The sequence below is a fragment of the Orcinus orca genome, chromosome 4 (assembly GCF_937001465.1).
Source record: "Orcinus orca chromosome 4, mOrcOrc1.1, whole genome shotgun sequence".
Classification (NCBI taxonomy): domain Eukaryota; kingdom Metazoa; phylum Chordata; class Mammalia; order Artiodactyla; family Delphinidae; genus Orcinus; species Orcinus orca.
Window position 1 is genome coordinate 97,897,080 of NC_064562.1, and position 21,339 is coordinate 97,918,418.

Sequence of the window (21,339 nt, forward strand, 5' to 3'; positions counted from 1 at the left end):
TAAGTTGAAAATGCGTTTAATACCTCTAACTTACCAAACATCATAACTTAGCCTAGCTTACCATAAACATGCTCAGAACTCTTACATTAGCTTACAATTGGGCAAAATCATCTAACACAAAGCCGAGGTTCTTGGCAATTAATAATCTCTAATAGTCTAAGATATGCAATCGTAGCTCTTTTTCCTTAACTATTCACTTACTTGTGCAAATTGTTGATACCACAGTAAACTTACCAGACAAATATTTTTTAAAGACATAGAATATAAAAATACAAATAACAACAAAGGTAATGCTAAGGGGTATCTACTAATACCAATAGATTTAGTCCCAAGCCAATTTATTAATTTGGCGACTTTAGAAAGAAGTCTTCATACACAGTCTTTCAAGCTTATTATTTGCTATTGTAGAAAAACTGAAAGTATGGCTGCATTTTCAAGGACAGGCTCATGTTAATTAAGTTTATTAGACTGACATACAATACTGAAATGTTAATCGATTAATTTTTAATAAAAATATAATTATCCCACAAGCTGAAATACTCATATTGGCATAATGTGGAAGGCCAGAGACATAATGTTGACATGTGTTGAGGATCACCAAATATTTCAAATATCCTTGAACTGTTTGGGGCCTTTTCCTACAAAAACTAAACAAATGTGCATAAACATAGTATCCTGTTTACTATTTCCTTGAGACTTGTATTGTCAACCACATGACTCCAATTGCTTTTACAAAGTGGCTTCTACTTTTGAAGTAAGAGAAATTTACAGATATTGAACAGGAAAGTTCAAATAAGGAAAAATATAATTTAAAAGACCTTGGTAAGATACCTTCCTGGTAGAGAACACTCTAAGTCATGTATGCATTTAGGCCATGCAAGACTAAGGCAGGACCTGGGAAAGTTCAGTCCAAGACATTAATTTGGCCAGAATCATTAAAACTGATAACTGGGAGATGATTACAACTTCTGTCACCAAGGAAAGCAAAGTCTTGGGAGTGCAAAATATACTTACAACATTAAAAGTTCCATGGGGAGAATTGTTATTTTGGTATTTCAATAAGTTATATACTATTCTATAGTAGATTGACAATGTTGAGTTTTACCTGAGCTCTGTGTTCATGGAAAACAGTATTGGTTAAGAAAATCTTTTGCAAATGGTACCAGCACCATTTGTTAAAGAGATTATTCTTTCCTCATTCAGTAGTCGTGGCACTCTTGTCAAAATCAATTGCCTATTAATGTATGGAATTATTGCCGGACTTTCAATTCTATTCCATTGATTTATATTTTTCTCCTATGACAGTACCATACTTTCTTGATTACTATAGCTTTGTAGTAAGTTTTTGAGATTTGACAGTGTAAGTACTCCAACTTTATTCTTCTTTTTCAAGATTGTCTCCATTTTAGGTTTCTTCAATTTTCATATAAATCTTAGGATCAGCTTCTCAGTTCTGAAAAAGGTTAGCTGAATTTTTTTTGTAGGAATTGAATCTGTAGATGAATTAGGGAAGTATTGTTTACTTAACAGTATTAAGTCTTTCAATCCAAGAAAATGGGATATATTTCCATTTATTTAGATCTTCTTTATTATCCTTAAATGATATTTAGTAGTTTTCAGTGCATGTGTTCAGTGCAGTTTTGTTAAATTTATTCCTAAATATTTTATTCTTTTTGACAATTTTGTAACTTGAAGTTTTCTTAATTTAATTTTCTTATTGTTTATTGCTAGTGTGAAAATGCAATTGTTTTTTGTATACTGATCTTTTTCCTGCAGATGCACTCTATCAGGTTAAGGAATTTCTCATTTCTTCTGAGTTAAGTGTTTTTAACATTAAAAGGTACAAGTTGTGGGGCTTCCCTGGTGGCGCAGTGGATGAGAGTCTGCCTGCCGATGCAGGGGACACGGTTTTGTGCCCCAGTCCAGGAAGATCCCAAATGCCACGGAGCGGCTGGGCCCGTGAGCCATGGCCACTAAGCCTGCACATCTGGAGCCTGTGCTCTGCAATGGGAGAGGCCACAACAGTGAGAGGCCTGCGTACTGCCAAAAAAAAAAAGATACAAGTTGTCAAATGCTTTTTATGCATGTGTTATCATGATTGAGTGCATTTTATCCTTTATTGTATTGTTATAGTACATTACATTAATTGGTTTTCAAATGGTCAACCAGCATTGAATTAATGCCACAAATCTTACCTGGTCATGGTGTGCAGTCCTTTTTATACATTAGTGGATTTTTTTTTGCTAATATTTTTTAGAGAATATTGAGAACTTTTGCATTTGTATTCAAAGGGATATTGGTCTATAGTTTTCTCTTCTTGTGAATTTTTAAACCTGTTTTTTTGTGTGAAGTTAAAACTGGCCTCATAGAATGAGTAGGGAAGTGTTTCCTTATCTTCTATATTTTGGAGGAATTTGTGGAAGATAGGTATTAACTCTTTAAATTTTTGGTAGAATTTAACAGTGAATCCATGTGATCCTGGACTTTTCTTTGTGGATAATTTTCTGACTAAGTCAATCTCTTTATTTGTTATGGGACTTTTCAGTTTTATCCATTTCTTGTAGAATTAGTTACAGTAGTTTCTGTTTTCTAGGAATTTGTCCATTTTTTTAAAGATTATCCAATTTACTCATAGTCTTCCCATATATTTCTATTTATTTCTGTAATGTCAGTAGTAATGTTCCTTCTTTCATTTCTGATTTTAGTAATTTCAGGTCTCTCTTTTCTTATGATTAGTATAGGTAAATATTAGTCAATTTTATTGATATTTTTCAAGACCAAACTTCATTTGTGTTGGTTTTACTCTAGTGGTTTTCTATTTAATTTATTTCCACTCTAATTTTTATCAGGTCCTTCATCTGCTTTAGGTCTAGTTTGATCTGCAGATTCTAGTTTCTTAAGGTGGAATTGATTTGAGAATTCTTTTTTAAATGTAGGCATTTGCAGTTACAAATTTTCTACTGAGAACTAATTTTCCTGCAGCTCATAAATTTTGGAATACTGTACCCTTATTTTCATACATCAAAAATATTTTCTAATTTTTCTGTGATTTCTTCTTTGACCCAATGGTTGTTTAGAGTGTTGTTTAATCTCTACATATTTGTGAATTTCCCACGTGTCTCTCCTCATTGATTTCTAATTTCATTCCACTGAGCTTTGAAAAAATACTTTGTATAATTTTATTTCTTTTTAAATTATCAAGACTTGTTATATTGTCTGATCTGAAAAATGTTCTCTGTGCACTTGAGAAGAATGTGCATTCTGCTGATTTTGCTCTATAGACATATGTTAGGTCTAATTGTTTAATGGTATTGTCCAAATCTTTTCATTCCTTATTTATCTTCAAATTGTTCTATTATTAAAAATTGAAGTATAAACCTATTTTTATTGAATTGTCCCTTGAATTCTGAGTTTTTATTTCATGTGCTTTTAGCTTATTTGTTTGATGAATATATGTTTACAATTGATATATATTCTTTTGGATTGACTTTTTTTGTGAAATTTTTTTTGTTTTCTATCAGTAATAACTTTTTCTCAAAGTCTGTTTGCCTAATAATATTATAGCCACTCCAGCTTTCTTGTTGTTACTCTTTGCATGGTATATCGTTTTTCATTCATTTACTTTTAATCTATTTGTGTCTTTGAATCTAAAATATATCTCTTATAGACAGCACTTAGTTGGATCATGTTTTGTTGTCTTTTTTCCTAAACTGTACTGCCAACATTTACCTTTTATTGGGATTTTTAAATCCATCCACATTTAACATAATTGCTGGTAAGGTAAGACTTATATCTGCCATTTGCTGTGTCATATGTGTGTGTGTGTGAGTATGTGTACTATATGTTTTTTTAACACTCTATTCTTCCATCACTTCCTGATTTTGTGTTAAATAGATGCTTTCTAGCATAACATTTTATTTCCCTGTCACTTCCTTTACTATATATATATATATATATATATATATATATATATATATTTTAAGAAGATGTTGTGGGTAGGAGTTTATTAATTAATTTATTTATTTTTGCTGTGTTGCGTCTTCGTTTCTCTGGGAGGGCTTTCTCTAGTTGTGGCAAGCGGGGGCCACTCTTCATCGTGGTGTGTGGGTCTCTCACTATGGCGGCCTCTCTTGTTGCGGAGCACAGGCTCCAGATGCGCAGGCTCAGTAGTTGTGGCATATGGGCCCAGTTGCTCCGTGGCACGTGGGATCCTCCCAGACCAGGGCTCGAACCCGTGTCCCCTGCATTAGCAGGCAGATTCTCAACCACTGCGCCACCAGGGAAGCCCTTCTACTATATTTTTAAAGTTATTTGTTAATATGGGTTATCATTTAAAAATTAATTTATAAAGTTATAGCTCAAATTAGTACCAATTTAAATTCAAGAATATACAAAACCCTTTTTTCCTGTATACCTCCATTTCTTTTCCTGTCATTTGTTCTGTTATTTCCATACAAATTACATCTTTATATATTTTATGTCATCAACACATTTTATAAACATTGCATTATACAATTGTCTTTTAAAACAGATAGAAAAAAAAGGGTTACAGAAAAAAATATGTTTTTACACTGTCTCTTATATATACCTATGTAGTTATTTTTACTGAAGTTCTTTCTTTCCTCACAAAACTTTGAGTCACTATCAGTATCCTTTTCTTGAGCCTGCAGGACTCCCTTTAGTATTTTTTTATGGCTAGTTTACTAGTGACTAAGTCTTTTGTGTTTATTTCTCTTAGAATGCTTAATTTCTCCTTCATTTTTGAAGGATTGTTTTACTGAATATAGACTTATAGTTGATGATTTTTTCTTCCAGCACCTGGAGAAATATGGTTTCTGACTGCCACCTGGAATTCATGGTTTCTGATGAGAAATTAGTTGTAATCTTATTGATGATCTCATATATGTGATGAGTCACTTCTTTTTTTTTTTTTTTTTTTTTGCTTCTTTTAAGATTATCTCTACCTTTGCTTTCAACATTTTGATTACAAAGTACTTAGCTGTGAATCTCTTTGTGTTTAACCTACATGATGTATGATGAGCTTCTTGGTTGTGTTGACTAATTTTTTAAATTAAATTTGGGAAGCTTCTGGGTATTAATTTTTGGAATAGTTTTTCCACTACTTTCTCTTTCTTCTCTCCTTCTAGACTCACATTATGAGATGTTGGTGTATTTGATGATGTGCTCAGATCTCTGAGAATCTTTTCACTGTTTTCCTCTTTTTTTCTCTCTGTTACTCAGACTGAATAATCTCAGTTGAACTTCTTCAAATTTACAGATTCTTTCTTCTGTCTGCTCAAATCTATTGTTGACCTCCTGCATTAAAATTTTAATTTTAGTTATATCTTCAACATTAAAGTTTATATTTTAATAATATCTATCCCATTATTGACATTCTCTATTGGTGAGATGGCATTCTTATACTTTTCTTTATGTCTTTGGACATGGTTTCCTTTAGTTCTCAGAACATAGCTTTAAGCTAATTTAAAGTCTTTGTCTAATAAATCAAACATGTGGGCTTCATCAGTGCCAATTTCTATTGATAGCATTTTTTTATTCTGTATGGTTCATGCTTTCTTGCTTCTTTGCATACTTCACAATTTTTTGTTGCAAACTGGATATTTTAAATAATGTAATGTGACAACTCTGAAAATCAGTTTCTCTTGCTTCTCCAGGGTGGTTGTTATTGCTGTTTGTGGTTGCTTTTGCTCTTTTTTTTCTTAGCATTTCTGAACTAATTCTTTAAGGTCTCTATGCTTTATTCTGTGTGGCTAATGAAGTCTTTGGTTAGTTTAGAGGTCTGCTAAGTATTGAACAAATGGACATATATTTTCTTAATAACTCTCCTAGTCTTAGCTGATGAAACTCTTTGTGTATGTTGAGGCATGCCTTCAACAGGCAGTTGACAGCTTAGCCTTCACTTCATGCTTCCTCAGAGCTTCAAGGTCAGCCAGAATTGAGAGATTATAACTTTCTCAAAATATTTCTGAGGGTACATATCCTGCTAGAGTACCAGGACATCCTATGGACATCTTATTCCCTAGCTTTTCATTTTAAGCATTTTGACCATCTCGTTCTTGGCCCTGACTATTGTCCACTGTCTCAGACAACTTTGCAAGGTAAACCGTGATCTCTAAGTTATCATTTCCAATGCACAGCTCCAGAGAAAAACATTTTCTTATTGCATGAACTTCAACTCTGTTCAAATAAAGATATCCTTGCAAGCAGAATCTTCCAGGGAACCTCCAGCCGACAATGATTCTCTGGGGATGACAATTTGAGGAGCTCCAACCCTTTTCTTTTCCCTCTGTTGGACACAAGGATACTGGATTTTAGTATGTTTATGAGCTATTTGTTAAGGGTCTACTGGGCTAGTGGTCAAGGCTACTAAAAAGCTAAAATGGTGGGGAAGGGGTTAAGAACAGGGCAAGCTAAAATGCCAAAATGTCATTATTCATACTGAGATTTAACTTTTTTTTTTTTTTTAAAATAAACAGTCCTCAACCCTCCTGCAAACCTTTGGTTAATTTCTAGTGACCTGGAAAAGTTGATCTGAAAAAGTTTTTGTCAATGTCATCCTTTCTTTTATGGGGACAGAAATTTTAGAGTTTCTTAATTTGCTACTTTTTGCTGACATAAGTCCATATAGCCACTGTTTTATTTTAAGGCATTTACTTAGGTTACCAGCCAGTTGTCCCCGCATTACAGACATTTTCAACAAAACAAAAGCCCTAGTATATTGCTCTTTACCCATTTAATACAGAGATTTTGCTATCAAGATAAATTTTCAACCCCCCAACATTAAAGACCATCAAGAGAGTAAATGTTCATCAAAATGTCATGAGTAAGTCAATTCTCCTTTATTCCTTAAGAGTATATAAATCCAATTATCTCCATTATAGTAGCTAGAAATTTGTTTGTAGGCATTGGCTTGGAGTGTGAAGCCTATACTTCTGCTTGAGTGGCAATAACCAATTTTACTTAGTATCTATAAGGCTCAGTCTCCTCATATGTGACACAAGATTATCCTGGCTATTCCTTGTATTTGCTGTTGCTTAAATAGAATTAACTCATCCATATAAACCACATAAATCATATATAAGTCCCAAACTCAATTAATCTTATTTATTATTGTATTTCCTAAATTGTTCCACTTCTCTTATATATTGTTCCCACACTTAATCTCTTTTTTGATTCAGTTTGCTCTTCTGGCCAAGTATTTGAAGAGAAAACACTTTCAAAAATATATCACATTAAGAACCTGGTTTTCCTTCTCCTCTGGAGATTAGTAATTTTCCTTCTGCTCTAGTCATTTGTGTCATAAATTACTCAGAGAGCAAAATTACTCTGCAAAGTGTAGCTGAATTGTAACCTGTTTCCTTCATCATAAATTTCACCTGTGATTGATATGGTATGCACAAAAACTTAAAAAGAAAATAAGAGCTGTTTTTCAATCTAATTTTCTCACTTAGAACCATTAAGGGAGGTAAAGAGTTATATTCTGTACCAGAAAGGATGGCATTTATATTCTTTCATTTCTAAAATAGGTTTTCATCTTTGAAATGGAAACAGTTTCCTAACTTAAAGTAGGTAATTACACACTCCATTAAACAAGTAATTAACAGATTACAACTTGAAAAAAGAAAAACTTGAAAATGAGCAATTCGGATTCTAAATGGGAAGAGTAGTGTTATAATTAGCATAATACCTTTAGAAATAGATTAACAAGTACACAATAAAAATGAAAAAAGAAACAGTCTGTTTCCTCCATACAGATCAGACACAACAAATAGCCATTCATGAGTCAGACATCAGCATGGTTTTAAGAAATCTTGGTCATAGAATTGTTGCTATAATTCTCTAAAATTCAAAATGATAAGATTTTGTTGTATGAAATATTTGATATCCTAAGAGACTGTGACTCTTCAAGTCAATGTTTTAAATTGTCTTTCAACAATAATTCCCTTAGGCAAGTGGCTAATGCTAGCAAGCTCAACATGTGTAATTCAAATTGGTAATTTGAAAAGGCAAAAGAGATAGGCTCAGTGTTTTATATGTGTGATTCATTTTCACTGAAAGTTCAAAAATGTGCATAAAGGTGATTCAAAGAAAACACGCACGCTAAGTCACTGTTATCCTCCCTTCCAAGAAAAAGCAAGAAAAAGAATCCATTCTAAACTGGAAGATGGGACCACTCTTCTTGCTAATCTGCTTTCTTAAAGAGAAAAAAAAAGGGTGAATAACTGAAGGTACCGCTTCAGCTTCCGAGGGTAATGGCAAAATAAAAGCCCAAACAATAACTAGCCCTTTAGTAAGATATATTTTTATTTATGCAAAATTCTGGGCTAAACTTCCTGTCAAATCACTACGACAAGAAAAAATGTGGAGAGTTCTTCAAGTTTGAGGTCTTCTAGTGAAACTACATATAGGCTCTTTCCCACCTTCTTGAAAATCAGGAAAGAGGCAGGGGTGTATCACAAAATCTGGAGCCTGTGCTCCTAAGATCTGTTAATGATTTCTTCTCTGAAATTTGAACTGACCCTGTGACTAATAATAATTCATAGAACATTTTGGAAAAAATTTGTCCATCATTTGTTTGGCTAAAAACCATATGTTGTTTTCATTCTATATTGAAAATAAACAAAACAGATCACTAAGAAAAGAGGTTTCTGCCTGCAATCTTACTAAAAACAGACATACAGTAAGTTCAAATCTGTCAGAATGAAGATACTACTGAGAATGTCAAATAGCTATTGACTTTTGTGTCATCATTTCTATGTGGCAGTGAAAAGAAACTGCTGTTGCATGTTATTTCATTTGCCTTACAATGTTAGTTTTTTTAGTGAAACAAATACTGGTTTGAATTGAGATATCAAGTGTTTTCTAAATAAGAATTAAAGTCAGGTCAGAATAACAGTTAAGTTAGGTAAATTCTATGATTACCTATTTATAATCATACTTCTACCCATGCCAATTATTTTATAATTTTTTTGTGTGATCCTATGTTAATCCTTAACTCTTATTTATGTCAATGGATATGTAGTTTTTCTCTGGAAATTTCTGTTTAATGGATACTTCCATAAAAGTCTACAATTTATGCTGGTGCCAATTTCAGCTATTACAGCCCATCCATTGTAAGTTTGGATAAAAGCAGAATTGTGTGAAACAGGCTTATCAACATGAATGATTACTCATGATTCACTTTGGCTTATTTTTAAAGTAGATATGCACAGGGTGGTCAGTAGCAGGACACATTTCAACCTGAGTTTCCTGCCTATAAAGAAAAACTTTTTTTGTAAATCACATTGCATTTCTTAACAACAGATAATGCATCATGATAAATGTCTTCTGTGTGGAAAATTCAGGATTTGTTCACAAGAAAACACTGTTTAAGCGCTATGCTTAATCCCTAAGTATTGCATTTAAAATTGAAAACAGAATTAGAAATATGCCAGACCCTTAGCTCTTGGGCATAACTCAACAATGGGTAGCTACTTTTCCAAAGATCAAGAATACTTTGAAAGCTATATTAACTTTACAGGGTAATTCCAGGTGAAAACTTCCTGAATGTAGTTAGATTTCTTGAAAGGTTTCTCCTTTCTCATTTCAAACATGTTTTTGTCAGTTATTTTGATATGAAAAGTACCCAGTATCTTACCATCACACCTTATACTCTTAAGCAAATACTTAGGTTCTGAGGATGGTTTTGACTTCTATGTACCCTCTAGAGCTGATTGTTGACAGAGACCAGTGGCCAAGATTTACCAGGTTTATTTCAGCTCAGAGTGTACCCTGTTCACACACAGTTATAGGTTCTGCTGGATTACTAGTGGGCAGTTGTTTTTATAACACCTCAAACCATCTTCTACTATCTGTCCTCAGTCTTAGTGAGAGTTTAAACAATGCATAGAAAGATATTCTGGAAGCCTCATGTCTTCTCTGTCCTTCACATACAAGCACTCTTTGGGGCTAGTACCCGAGGAGCTTGTGACGGATAAATTTTATGCATCAACTTGGCTAGGCTATGGGGTCCAGTTATTGGTCAAACACTAGTCTAGTTGTTGCTGTGAAGTTACTTTGTAGATGTAATTAACATCTACAGTTAGTAGCCTTCAAGTAAAAGAGATAACACTCCATAATGTGGGTGAGACTCATCTAATCAGTTGAAAGTCTTAAGAGCAAAGTTGATGTTTCCCCGAGAAGACAGAATTTTGCCTCAAGACTGTAAATTTTGTCTGAGTTTTCAGTCCACTGGATTGCCCTATGGACTTTAAACTCAAGACTGCAACATCAACTCTTGTCTTTTTTCAGCTGGCAAGCCTACCAGTCCCCACAATCATGTGAGCTGATTCCTTAAAATAAACCTGTTAATATGTAACAGTGCAACCCCATTCGTACTGTTTCTCTGGAGAATCCTGACAAATACAGAGCTTTTCCAAGGTGGAATTCTACTTCTATAAATAAGGTCAAAGGTAACTGATGTACAAGGTCCAAAATACTGATGGGCTGATTTGGTAACACCAATATTAATTTTCTGTGAAATAATTATTCCTAAATAACTGGACCCAGCTAAGTGTAATTAGAAACATTCTAACTGATATTTGTTATTAATTATTCACCAGAGTATTCATCAGCCCCAGTGAAAGAACGTTGTTCTTTAAAAAAATGTTGAGAGTATTTCATCTATGTTCAATACCATGCTAAATCCTGACACAGATGTGAAAGATAATCCCAAATCCATTGTGCTCTTAGTCTAGTGGGAGAAATAGATTGTGGGAAAATGGGAAAGATGTCTGGAATGATTTTCCAGGCAGAGGGAAACTGATGTGCTGAGACATTTTGAAGAGAATGAGAAAATGAGTTCTACAGTCATGAAAATAAATGTATATTGAGAGTATATGGCACATGTGTGAGATATTGCTGAGGAAGTGAGCCTGGACAATAGACCACAGTTAAAATTTCCCAATCTTACTTTTCTTATCTATAATGTATTTCTGGGAATAAAAGTAAGGAAGTTTTTTATGAAAATCAGATGACCTTATTTGTAAAGTGACTAACGTTTAGTACAATTCACTACAAAATATGGTAGCTTTTATTTTTAGCAGTGTTGACCTTATAAAGCGTGATCTGGGGGATATATAATATCTGGCACATAATGATTATTCCCTGCATGTCCCTCCCTCTTTATCTGTGTCAATTCCATCAGCTACTATTTAAGCTATTATATGTCAAGCACTTATCACCATGTCTGGTATGTAGTAAAGACCAGAGTACTGATAGTTAACTTTAAATACACATATAAAAATCTGTATCTTTTTGATCAAACACCAAACACTTAAGTGCCTCTTTTGCTGATGTTCAGACTTTAGTGAAGTGACTTCAACATAATGTCAGACCGCTAACTAGTTACATAATAAAATATATGGCCAGGTTTCTGGTATAAATAAAAACTAAGGCTTCCCTGGTGTTGCAGTGGTTAAGAATCCGCCTGCCAATGCAGGGAACACGGGTTATAGCCCTGGTCCAGGAAGATCCCACATGCCGTGGAGCAGCTAACCCCATGTGCCACAATGACTGAACCCACGTGCCACAACTACTGAAGCCCTCGCACCTAGAGCCCATGCTCCTCAACAAGAGGAGCCACCACAGTGAGAAGCCCACTCACTGCAACAAAGAGTAGCCCCCGCTCACCGCAACTAGAGAAAGCCTGCATGCAGCAACAAAGACCCAATGCAGCCAAAAGTAAATAAATAAAATAAATAAATTTATTATAAAAACCCCCTAAATTTAGGAATATAGAACACCTTTTAGGATAAACACTGGGTAATTGGAAGACTTGGGTTTTGGAGCTACGTGTGGTACTAATTATCACAATATTAGAAAAAGTACTTACAATTTTTGAGTTGCAATTTCACTGTCCAAAAATGAACAAATTAAAATAAATAATTCATGAGGTCCCTTTTGGCTTTAATATTACAGGCTCGTGGTTGTTTATACTCCATGAGTCATAGACAGGCAAATCCCACCAAAAGAAATAATAGTAGATACTGTTAAATCATTGATATCCAAGCAATGAATATTATGAGAATTAATTATCTTGAGATTATAGTATCAGTAAAGAGAAACTAATGTGTGATCAAATTTGGGAGCACTTAGGTGTTTGGATGTCTGAATTTCCTAAGCCAGAAACCCAGAAGCATCTCTCTATTTTTGTCCTTGTAATATGAGCATCTTTAAAATCAGAGCACCAATAAAGTCTGCAGATCCAGCAATCTATCTTTGGGAACAATGCTTGAGATATGAGATATTACCTGAGAGTTTATTTAGGGTAAAAGAGATGAAATAATCTTGAATGACCGGGGTCACTATCTTCCCATAACCAATGATCAGATAATGGTAGATACTGTAGCAAATAGAGATTGACCGCTTGATTCTGTACATACTTTTTTTCTTTCAAATATTTAAGTACATTTCTTCATATGCATTTTTAGCTCTAAGTCCTTCTCTGGATAGTGTTCTCTTCCCAAGGAAAGTAGTAGATTTATTTAACTGTTGTCTTTTTATTGAAGTACCAAGATCATGGCTTGCAGTGCCAAGAAGTGGCTGTGCTCTGTAGTGTCACTTTTATTGTCACAGTCTGTCCTAACATTTGATGCCAAGTGTGGCGTGTAGGTTGAGTGTGTAGGTTGACTATGAAATCCGTCCAGTAACCAAATGTGACAAAAGTCACTTGTTTTTTAGTCTCAAATCCTTGAAACAATTGTTATTAAGAACTGGAAATATTTCTAAATTTCTAAGGAAATTTGTCAGGTTCTCTAACCAATATATATCTTTTTCTTTCCAAAGAATACAACTGTATCCCCCAAATGACCTAAGAATTACAAATAAAATTTGTTTTAAAACAAAGTGTTGCACATATTTTTATCAGCAATAGTAATAGATTTACTAAACTAACTGCAATGCTGATAACTTCATTGCAGATTAATAAAATCTCTAACAAATGAGAATCAAAAATTCATGTAATTTAAAATTTGATCCAGAAAACTGATCTTTCTCACAAAAGATTCTGTATGTCTGATGACGAACATTTGAGTGAACCTGTATAAACTTAGTTATCCAGATTTTTTACCTACTTGACAAACACTATACCAGATTTTCACATTCAGTCATATCTTCAATGGATTAAAAGTCAAGAAAGATTTATTCTTCTGTATCTTACTAAGATTTTTTTAGTTTAAGGGGCTAGATCTCAAAAGTAAGTCATTTACATAAAACCTCTATTTTTTTGCTATATGTGTTTACTAGTTCTACTGTTTTTACGTAGTATTTGGTATTATGTTTTGCCCCAAAACATATTATATATGTTTTATCACCATTGTAATAGTTAATACCATCATAGCAAAATATTATTAATTGTTAAAAATTTTTTAATCAACAAATATAGCTATCAATTTAATCAATATAACAATTATGTGGTTAAAAATTAAGTTTTCAAAAAGTAGAATGGAAATGTCTATTGTTGCTCAGCAATCAAGTTTTGGGTCCTTAAAACTTAATTAAACACTATGATGAAGCTTAATTTAACAGGACAAGCTCATTGCTTTTTATATTGACCAATCCCAAGAACCTCAATTGAAACATACACATTTGGAAACTAGAAAAATTTTTTCATTGCTTTTTGTGACTAATTCTGAAACTGAGAATTCACTGTTAATTGAACTAAAATGAGCAACTTTGAACAACAAACTTTTGTTCCAAGAAACCATCTGAAGTGTTTTCCAAATTCTGTTCTTCTAAATATGTCAAGTAATATGCTAATATTTGCATTACCAGGGGACAAAAGCATTTCTTAGCAATACAAAAGTGGTGTTCAATTTGGAAGATTATAAATGAAGACCTTTTATTTTTGTTCTCCATCCACAATGTCTTTATAATTTTCAAAATACTTTTCAACAAGTACTTCAAATGAATTTATAACTAAGGCTTTCTAATACATAAAATAATCTAACATACCATGATCAAGGCTTGATGGCTGATGCTTCACTTTTGCTATCAATGAATTCAGTTTGTCTTGCATGTGGAATACTGATATAAATGGATTTTGTAAGAATAAGGCTGTCCTGTTGGGCTAATAGATCTGGAAAATATTCTAATATGTGAAGGCAGTCCCTGTTAGTGCATACAATGTCATGTATTAAAGGTAAAGAAAAATACACTAAAGTTGCTGTTGTTGTTTTTGCCTCAACAGAAAAGGGATAGTTTCAGCATAAAAAATATAACAGATTTTAGTAAAAAAAAAAAATCTTTATTTCTTATAATTTCCCAACTCTAGACAAATATTAGAAAACATTTCAAGAGTTCAGTGGCCTCTCTTTTCAATGATTGATATGTTTTTAGAGCCTTATGTATGCCTTTTAAGTCTTCCACATGTCTGAGGTGGTGTGGGGTGGAAGATAGGGATGGAGGATTTGGGGCATTACTTTCTGTGATAACAGTTTGGCTATGTGGAACAAGTTCTCATTTTGTACCAACTGTGACTTTAGTGCTATTGGTGTTTATCCCAATAAATCTCTTCCAGATGATATCATGAACTTCTTAATGAGGTTTAAAACCTCTACCCCAGTTGTGCTAGTTGCCCAAGACTGGTAGAACTAAAGGTCTCCATGGTCTCAGTATTTAGCTCATATATGACACTGAATACCATCTAAAATCACAACCCCAGAGGATTTATCCATGTAGAGTGAATAGAATAAATTTTATTATAGTTGTGATAATATTTGCTGCCTTAAGTTTTTAGCCATGTCTATAATTTTACAATGAACAATATTATTTGACAGAAGAATCTCACCAGTTCCTTTGCTTGTCCCTGCTTATTATTTAAGCCATTTTGGCAGTGGATGTGGTAAGTTTATTTACAAATTAGTCCAGCAACTATAAGCTTTGCAAGTAAATAAAACATGATAAATGAGTATTCTAAAGTATTAGCATTTTTATCCAATTAGAGTTTTAAGTTTCTAAAATGCTTGAACGTCTTTCCACTTTGTTTTGTTCTTTGGGAGTTTCACAATGCTGCTTGTGGTCAGATAATGCCATAGAATTTGGGAGCATTTCCAGACTTAAAGGAACTACTTTTTTCTTGTTTACAGTTTCATGAAAATTTAAATTTTAAATATTTTATAATATTTTCAATATTTACATTGCAGTTGTTACTTCTACAACACTAACAAAAAATTAAGGTTATTAATTAGTGTATCTCTCTTAAGACATATGCAGATTTTATCATAACAAAACCTAATAAAATAATAGTAGTACCAGAGGTATAGTAGTAATAGCTATAATTTAGTATCTATATTATGTGCCTGATATTGTTTAATCACATCAACTGTTTGAATCCTCATATTATATTTAAATAACTTTCACTTCTATGTATTAATATTCTCTTCTTTAAACCACTGATCCAAAATGGTTTAATAGAGAAGAAATCAACACACACACAATACATAGATGAACAAAAAATGGAACACAGAACCAATTCCAAGTCATACTTATTTTATTTATCCATAATTGGCAAGCTTAATATTAACTTCTTGAAATGGAGTTCCAATACCATGATGAAAAAACAGATAACAGACATGTCAATCAGTATATGAAAATCATTATCTCCAAATTATATCACCCTTCTATCCATACTTATAAACCATAATGGTAAAACATTCTGTTTTAAAGGCTTAACCATTTCTGGACTTTCTGAGCACCATGTCTGTACTCAGCTGATCATAGTAAATCAGATTGCTTTACTGTATCACTACTTACTTTAGCTAGTTCCTAAAGCAGCAAAACATTCCTTAAATCTTAAGCTTGGTGTGTTATATTTTTCTAATGTACATTAAAATAAGTAAACAAATATTAGAATAATGATTACATATCTGTACAGCTTAAGCTTTCATAAAATACATATACTACCTGTTAAAATTCTTTTAATATTTTCAGATGATCCTTTGAGCTGAGGGAATATAATAATTTCATTTGATTTATACATATCACTTACATATGACAATAGTGTCCTTGGTTATTGTTAATGCTCATGTTATCACTTTGAAAGTGAAAAGCAGATGGGGTAGACGTGAGCTTGGAGGAGGAGAAACTGCCACACTCACAATGCAGGAAAAGTCTTTTTTTTTAAATCCACAAATAAGAATATATGATTATTGCAGCTATTAGACCCAGGACTGATGACTGCACATAAAAGACTGCAGCAAATGAAGATTTTATTGTCCCCTTTCTGACTTTCTAAAATGACATGGAAGCTTACATGTTCTGGGCACCATTCCCAGAAGTATAGCATTCTCTCCAAAAATCCACAGATGCTCTTCTGGGAATGAGGTGGCAGCACTGGCAACACAAATGAGCTGACAGTGTGCTACCATTCCTGGAAGCACTGCCTTCTGGAGCTGAGACTTTCAAGAAAAAACACCAAACTTGATTTTGCTCTGTTCTTCACATATCCTCTGTATTTTTAAAACTCAAAGATTAATATTATATGGAGGGAAAAACCAGTCTGGTCTGTGGTTGTTTGGAGAAATCACTAATATATTTTTTGAAACTGGAGACATGGTGGGTTGAGTTATCAAAGACTGGAGTTTCTAAGGCAGTGTATAAAGAAAAATTGGAAATAGACACTTAACAACCACAAGCAGACCAATTCATTATGCTTTGCCTGAGAATACGACACTATAAAATACTTACTTTTAAACTAAAACAGTTGCTTTAGTACTGTATTATCATGATTACTTGTATTTTATAGTGATTTTATCTTAGATTCATAGTCTGATAATTTTTTAAAGTGACCTTAGTAATCATCAACCAAATTCTTCATTTTATAGTTTCTAAGAGATTAAGTGACTTAGTATGAGCCAGCTGTGACACAAATGGAGCTTTCCTGAATTCAAGGGTAATATGTTACTTTTACCAATTTCCAAAAAGTTTCAAATTTATTATCCCATTTAAGAAGTCTAGAAAACCTATGGAGGTATCACTATGCTCATTTGGAAAGAAATGAATGGAAGCCCCAACAATTTAACCAAATTGCTTCACAAAATATATTTAGCAAAATCACAAAATTTAAAAACCCTCACTTTTTTTCAATACAACATATTATAATATATATTAAATATTCACTTTATTAGTCAAAATGACTAATTATAAGGCATAGACTGGGGGCAGTGGTTGGCAGTGAGGGACAAAGAGGACTTGCACCTAAGGATGCACCTGAGCAGAATGAGGGAAAAAAATTGTGGGTGCCTGCATAGGCAGCCTATTGGAGACAGCTTGGACCTCTACATTTAGCTGATATGAGCTGAGGACATGCACAGGCCCCACCTTGATTTAGCACTCCTCTATTCTGGGCCAAGTGTCCCAATGCTGGAAGAGAAGAAAGTAAACACTTAAAGGGAACAGAGCCAACTCAGTATTGACCCTCAGAGCTTCTGCTCCAGAAACTTAGGATCAGAACCCCCTTCCGCCTGATAGTGCAGTTATGGCCACTGAGCATATGGGAAGTCCCACCTTATACCCAGCATCAGCTCTAGTCCCACCACCCCCAGCCCCACCCTATACAAAGGTGACAGCTACCAGCAAACCCAGAGGAAAGGCCTGACTTGCATCCATGTCAAATCCAGCTCTCCCACCACAGGCATTGGGAGAAAGCAGTTGGTATAGGGATGCTCCTACATATGGTCACCCTTTAAAGACTGCAATAGATAATGATTTCACCTAAATTTAGAGGGGCAAAGAAAGTTAAGCAAAATGAAAAGGCAGAGGAACTACTCTCAATTGAAAGAGAAAGAGAAAACCCATGAAAAAATAAATAAAGAAACAAATAATTTACTAGATAAAAAATGCAAAGCATTGGTAATAAAAATGTTAAATGAATTAGGGAAAAGAATAGATGAACACAGTGAAAGTTTTAATAAGGTACTAGAAAATATATAAAAGACCTATTCAGAAATGAAGAATTCAATAAGTAAAATAAGGAAGGGATGAATAGCATACTAAGTGAACAGAAGAATGCATAAGTGATCTTGAAGATAGAATAATGGAAATGCCCAATCAGAACAGCAAAAACAAAAACAAATTTTAAAAAAGAAAGCAAATACACAAGCTTCCTCTGGGGTGCAGGTGGCCTGGGTCACCCTCCTGCTAAGTCTGGAGGGCAGCGCTAGGATAAAGGAAAGGATCCCTCAATCTAGTCTGCAAACTTAAGGACCAGCTCTTATTTCGCCTTTTCCTTCCAGTTGTTGACACAGTGCCTCCTGGTACAAAGGAATCTATATGTTGAAAGGACTTAAGGGAGGGGCGCCTTCAAGATGACAGAGGATTAAGATGTGGAAATCACCTTCCTCCCCACAAATACATCAAAAATACATCTACATGTGGAACAACTCTTAAAGAACGCCTACTGAACGTTGGCAGAAGACCTTAGACTTCACAAAGGCAAGAAATTCCCCACGTACCTGGGTAGGGCAAAAGAAAAAAGAAAAAAACAGACAAAAGAATAAGGAATGGGACCTGCACCTCTGGGAAGGAGTTATACAGGAGGAAAAGTTTCCATACACTAGGAAGCCCCTTCACTGGTGGAGCCATGTGAAACTTTGGAGCCATGGAGGAGAGCACAGCAACAGGGTGCAGAGGGAAAAGCAGAGAGTTTCCTGCACAGATGATTAATGCTGACCAGCACTCACCAGCCTGAGAGGCTTGTCTGCTCACCCACTGGAGTGGGTGGGAGCTAGGAGCTGAGGCTCGGGCTTTGGAGTTCAGATCCTAGGGAGAGGACTGGGGTTAGCTCCATGAACACAGCCTGAAGGGGGCTAGTGTGCCACAACTAGCCATGAGGGAGTCTGGGAAAAATTCTGGACCTGCTTAAGAGGCAAGAGACCATTGTTTTGGGGTGTGCAAGGAGAGGGGATTAAGAACACCACCTAAAAGAGGTCCAGAGATGGGTGCAAGCCACGGCTATCAGTGCAGACACCAGAGACGGGTATAAAACACTAAGGCTGCTGCAGGAGCCAACAAGAATTTTGTGTTCAAGCACAGGTCACTATCTACACCTCCCTTCCTGGGAGCCTGTGAAGCCCCTCACTGCCACAGTCACATGATCCAGGAACAACTTGTCTGAGAGAAAACATGGTGTGCTTCAGGCTGTTGCAATGTCATCACGTGGGCCTCTGCCACCACAGGCTCACCCCACATTCCCTACCCCTCCCTCCCTGCAGCCTGAGTGAGTCAGAGCCACCTAATCAACTGCTCCTTTAACCCCGTCCTGTCTGTGTGGGGAATAGATGCCCTCAGGTGACCTACATGCAGAGGCAGGGCCAAATCCAAAGCTGAACCCCAGGAACTGTGTGAACAAAGAAGAGAAAGGGAAATTTCTCCCAGCAGCCTCAGGAGCAGTGGATTAAATCTCCACAATCAACTTGATGTACCCTGCATCTGTGGAATACCTGAATAGACAACAAATCAACCCAAAATTGAGGTAGGGGATTTGGAGAGCAACTGTAGACTAAGGGTTTGCTTTCTGCATCTAATTTGTTTCTGGTTTTATGTTTATCTTAGTTTAGTATTTAGAGCTTATTATGATTGATAGATTTGTCAGTGTGTATGTGTATGCTTTGTTGAGTGATTTTGTCTGTATAGCTTTGTTTTGTCATTTGTCCTGGGTTCTGACTTCCGTTTTTTGTTTCTTCTTCTTATATTTTTTAGTATAATTGTTAGTGCTTTTTATCATTGAAGGATCTGTTTTTGGTTGGGCTGCTCTCTTCTTTCTTTCTATCTTTTTTATTACTTTTTTATTTTTAATAATTTTTTCTATTTTAATAACTTTATTGTATTTTTTCTTTCTTTCTTTCTTATTTTTTTCTCCCTTTTCTTCTGAGCTGTGTGGCTGACATGGTCTTGGTGCTCTGGCCAGGTGTCAGGCCTGAGCCTTTGAGGTGGGAGAGCCAAGTTCAGGACATTGGTCCACCAGAGACCTCCAAGGTCCATGTAATTTCAAATGGCAAACGCTCTCCCAGAGATCTCCATCTCAATGCTAAGAACCAGCTCTACTCAATGACCAGAAAGCTACAGTGTTGGACACCCTATCTCAAACAACTGGCAAGACAGGAACAGAAACCCACCCATTAGCAGAGAAGCTACCTAAAATCATTCTAAGTGCACAGACACCCCAAAGCACAGCACCAGATGCTGTCCTGCCCACCAGAAAGACAAGATCCAGCCTCATCCACCAAAACAGAGGAACCAATCCCCCTCCACCAGCAAGCCTACACAACCCACTGAACAAAACTTATCCACAGGGGGAAAACACCAAAAACAACGGGAACTACAACCCTGCAACCTGTGAAATAGAGACCCTAAACACAGTAAAAGTTAAGAAAAATGAGAAGACAGAGAAACACACAGCAGATGAAGGAGCAATGTAAAAACCCACCAGACAAAACAAATGAAGAGGAAATAGTCAGTCTACATGAAAAAGAATTCAGAGTAATGATACTAAAGATGATCCAAAATCTTGGATATAGAATGGAGGATATACAAGAAATGTTTAACAAGGACTTAGAACTAAAGGGCAAACAAACAATGATGAACAGTACAATAAATGAAATTAAATATTCTCTAGAAGGAATCAATAGCAGAATAACTGAGAAAAAAGAACAGATAAATGTCCTCTTATGATAAAAAATAAAATAAAATAGTGGAAATAACTAATGCAGGGAAGAACAAAATTAAAGAAGGAAAAGAATTGAGGCCAATATCAGAGACCTCTGGGACAACATAAAATGCACCAACATTCGAACTATAGGGGACCCAGAAGAAAAAGAGAAAAAATAAAAGGACTGAGAAAATATTTGAAGAGATTATAATAGGAAAATTCCCTAATATGGGTAGGAAAATATTCAATCAAGTCCAGGAAGCACAGAGAGTCCCATACAGGATAAATCCAAGGAGAAACATGACAAGACACATATTAATCAAACTATCAAAAATTAAATACAAAGAAAAAATATTAAAAGCAGTGAGGAAAAAGGAACAATTAACATACAAGGGAATCCCCATAAGGTTAAGAGTTGATCTTTTAGCAGAAACTCTGCAAGCCAGAAGGGAGTGGAAGGACATATTTAAAATGATGAAAGGGAAAAACCTACAACCAAGATAACACTACCCAGCAAGGATCTCATTCAGGTTTGATGGAGAAATTAAAACCGTTACAAATAAGCAAAAGCTAAGACATTTGGCACCACAAAACCAGCTTTACAACAAATGCTAAAGGAACTTCTCTAGACA

At 34.8% G+C, this 21,339-nt stretch overlaps 1 long non-coding RNA gene across 1 annotated transcript in view; it reads left to right on the top strand.

Annotated features, from left to right (window-relative positions):
• LOC125964219 (uncharacterized) overlaps positions 1 to 5,183 on the top strand; it is a 200,002-nt gene extending 194,819 nt beyond the window's left edge. The window contains exon 3 of the long non-coding RNA XR_007476987.1: positions 4,816 to 5,183. This is a non-coding gene — a long non-coding RNA (uncharacterized LOC125964219). The remainder of the gene's footprint in view (positions 1 to 4,815) is intronic.
• The last annotated feature ends 16,156 nt before the right edge of the window (positions 5,184 to 21,339 follow it).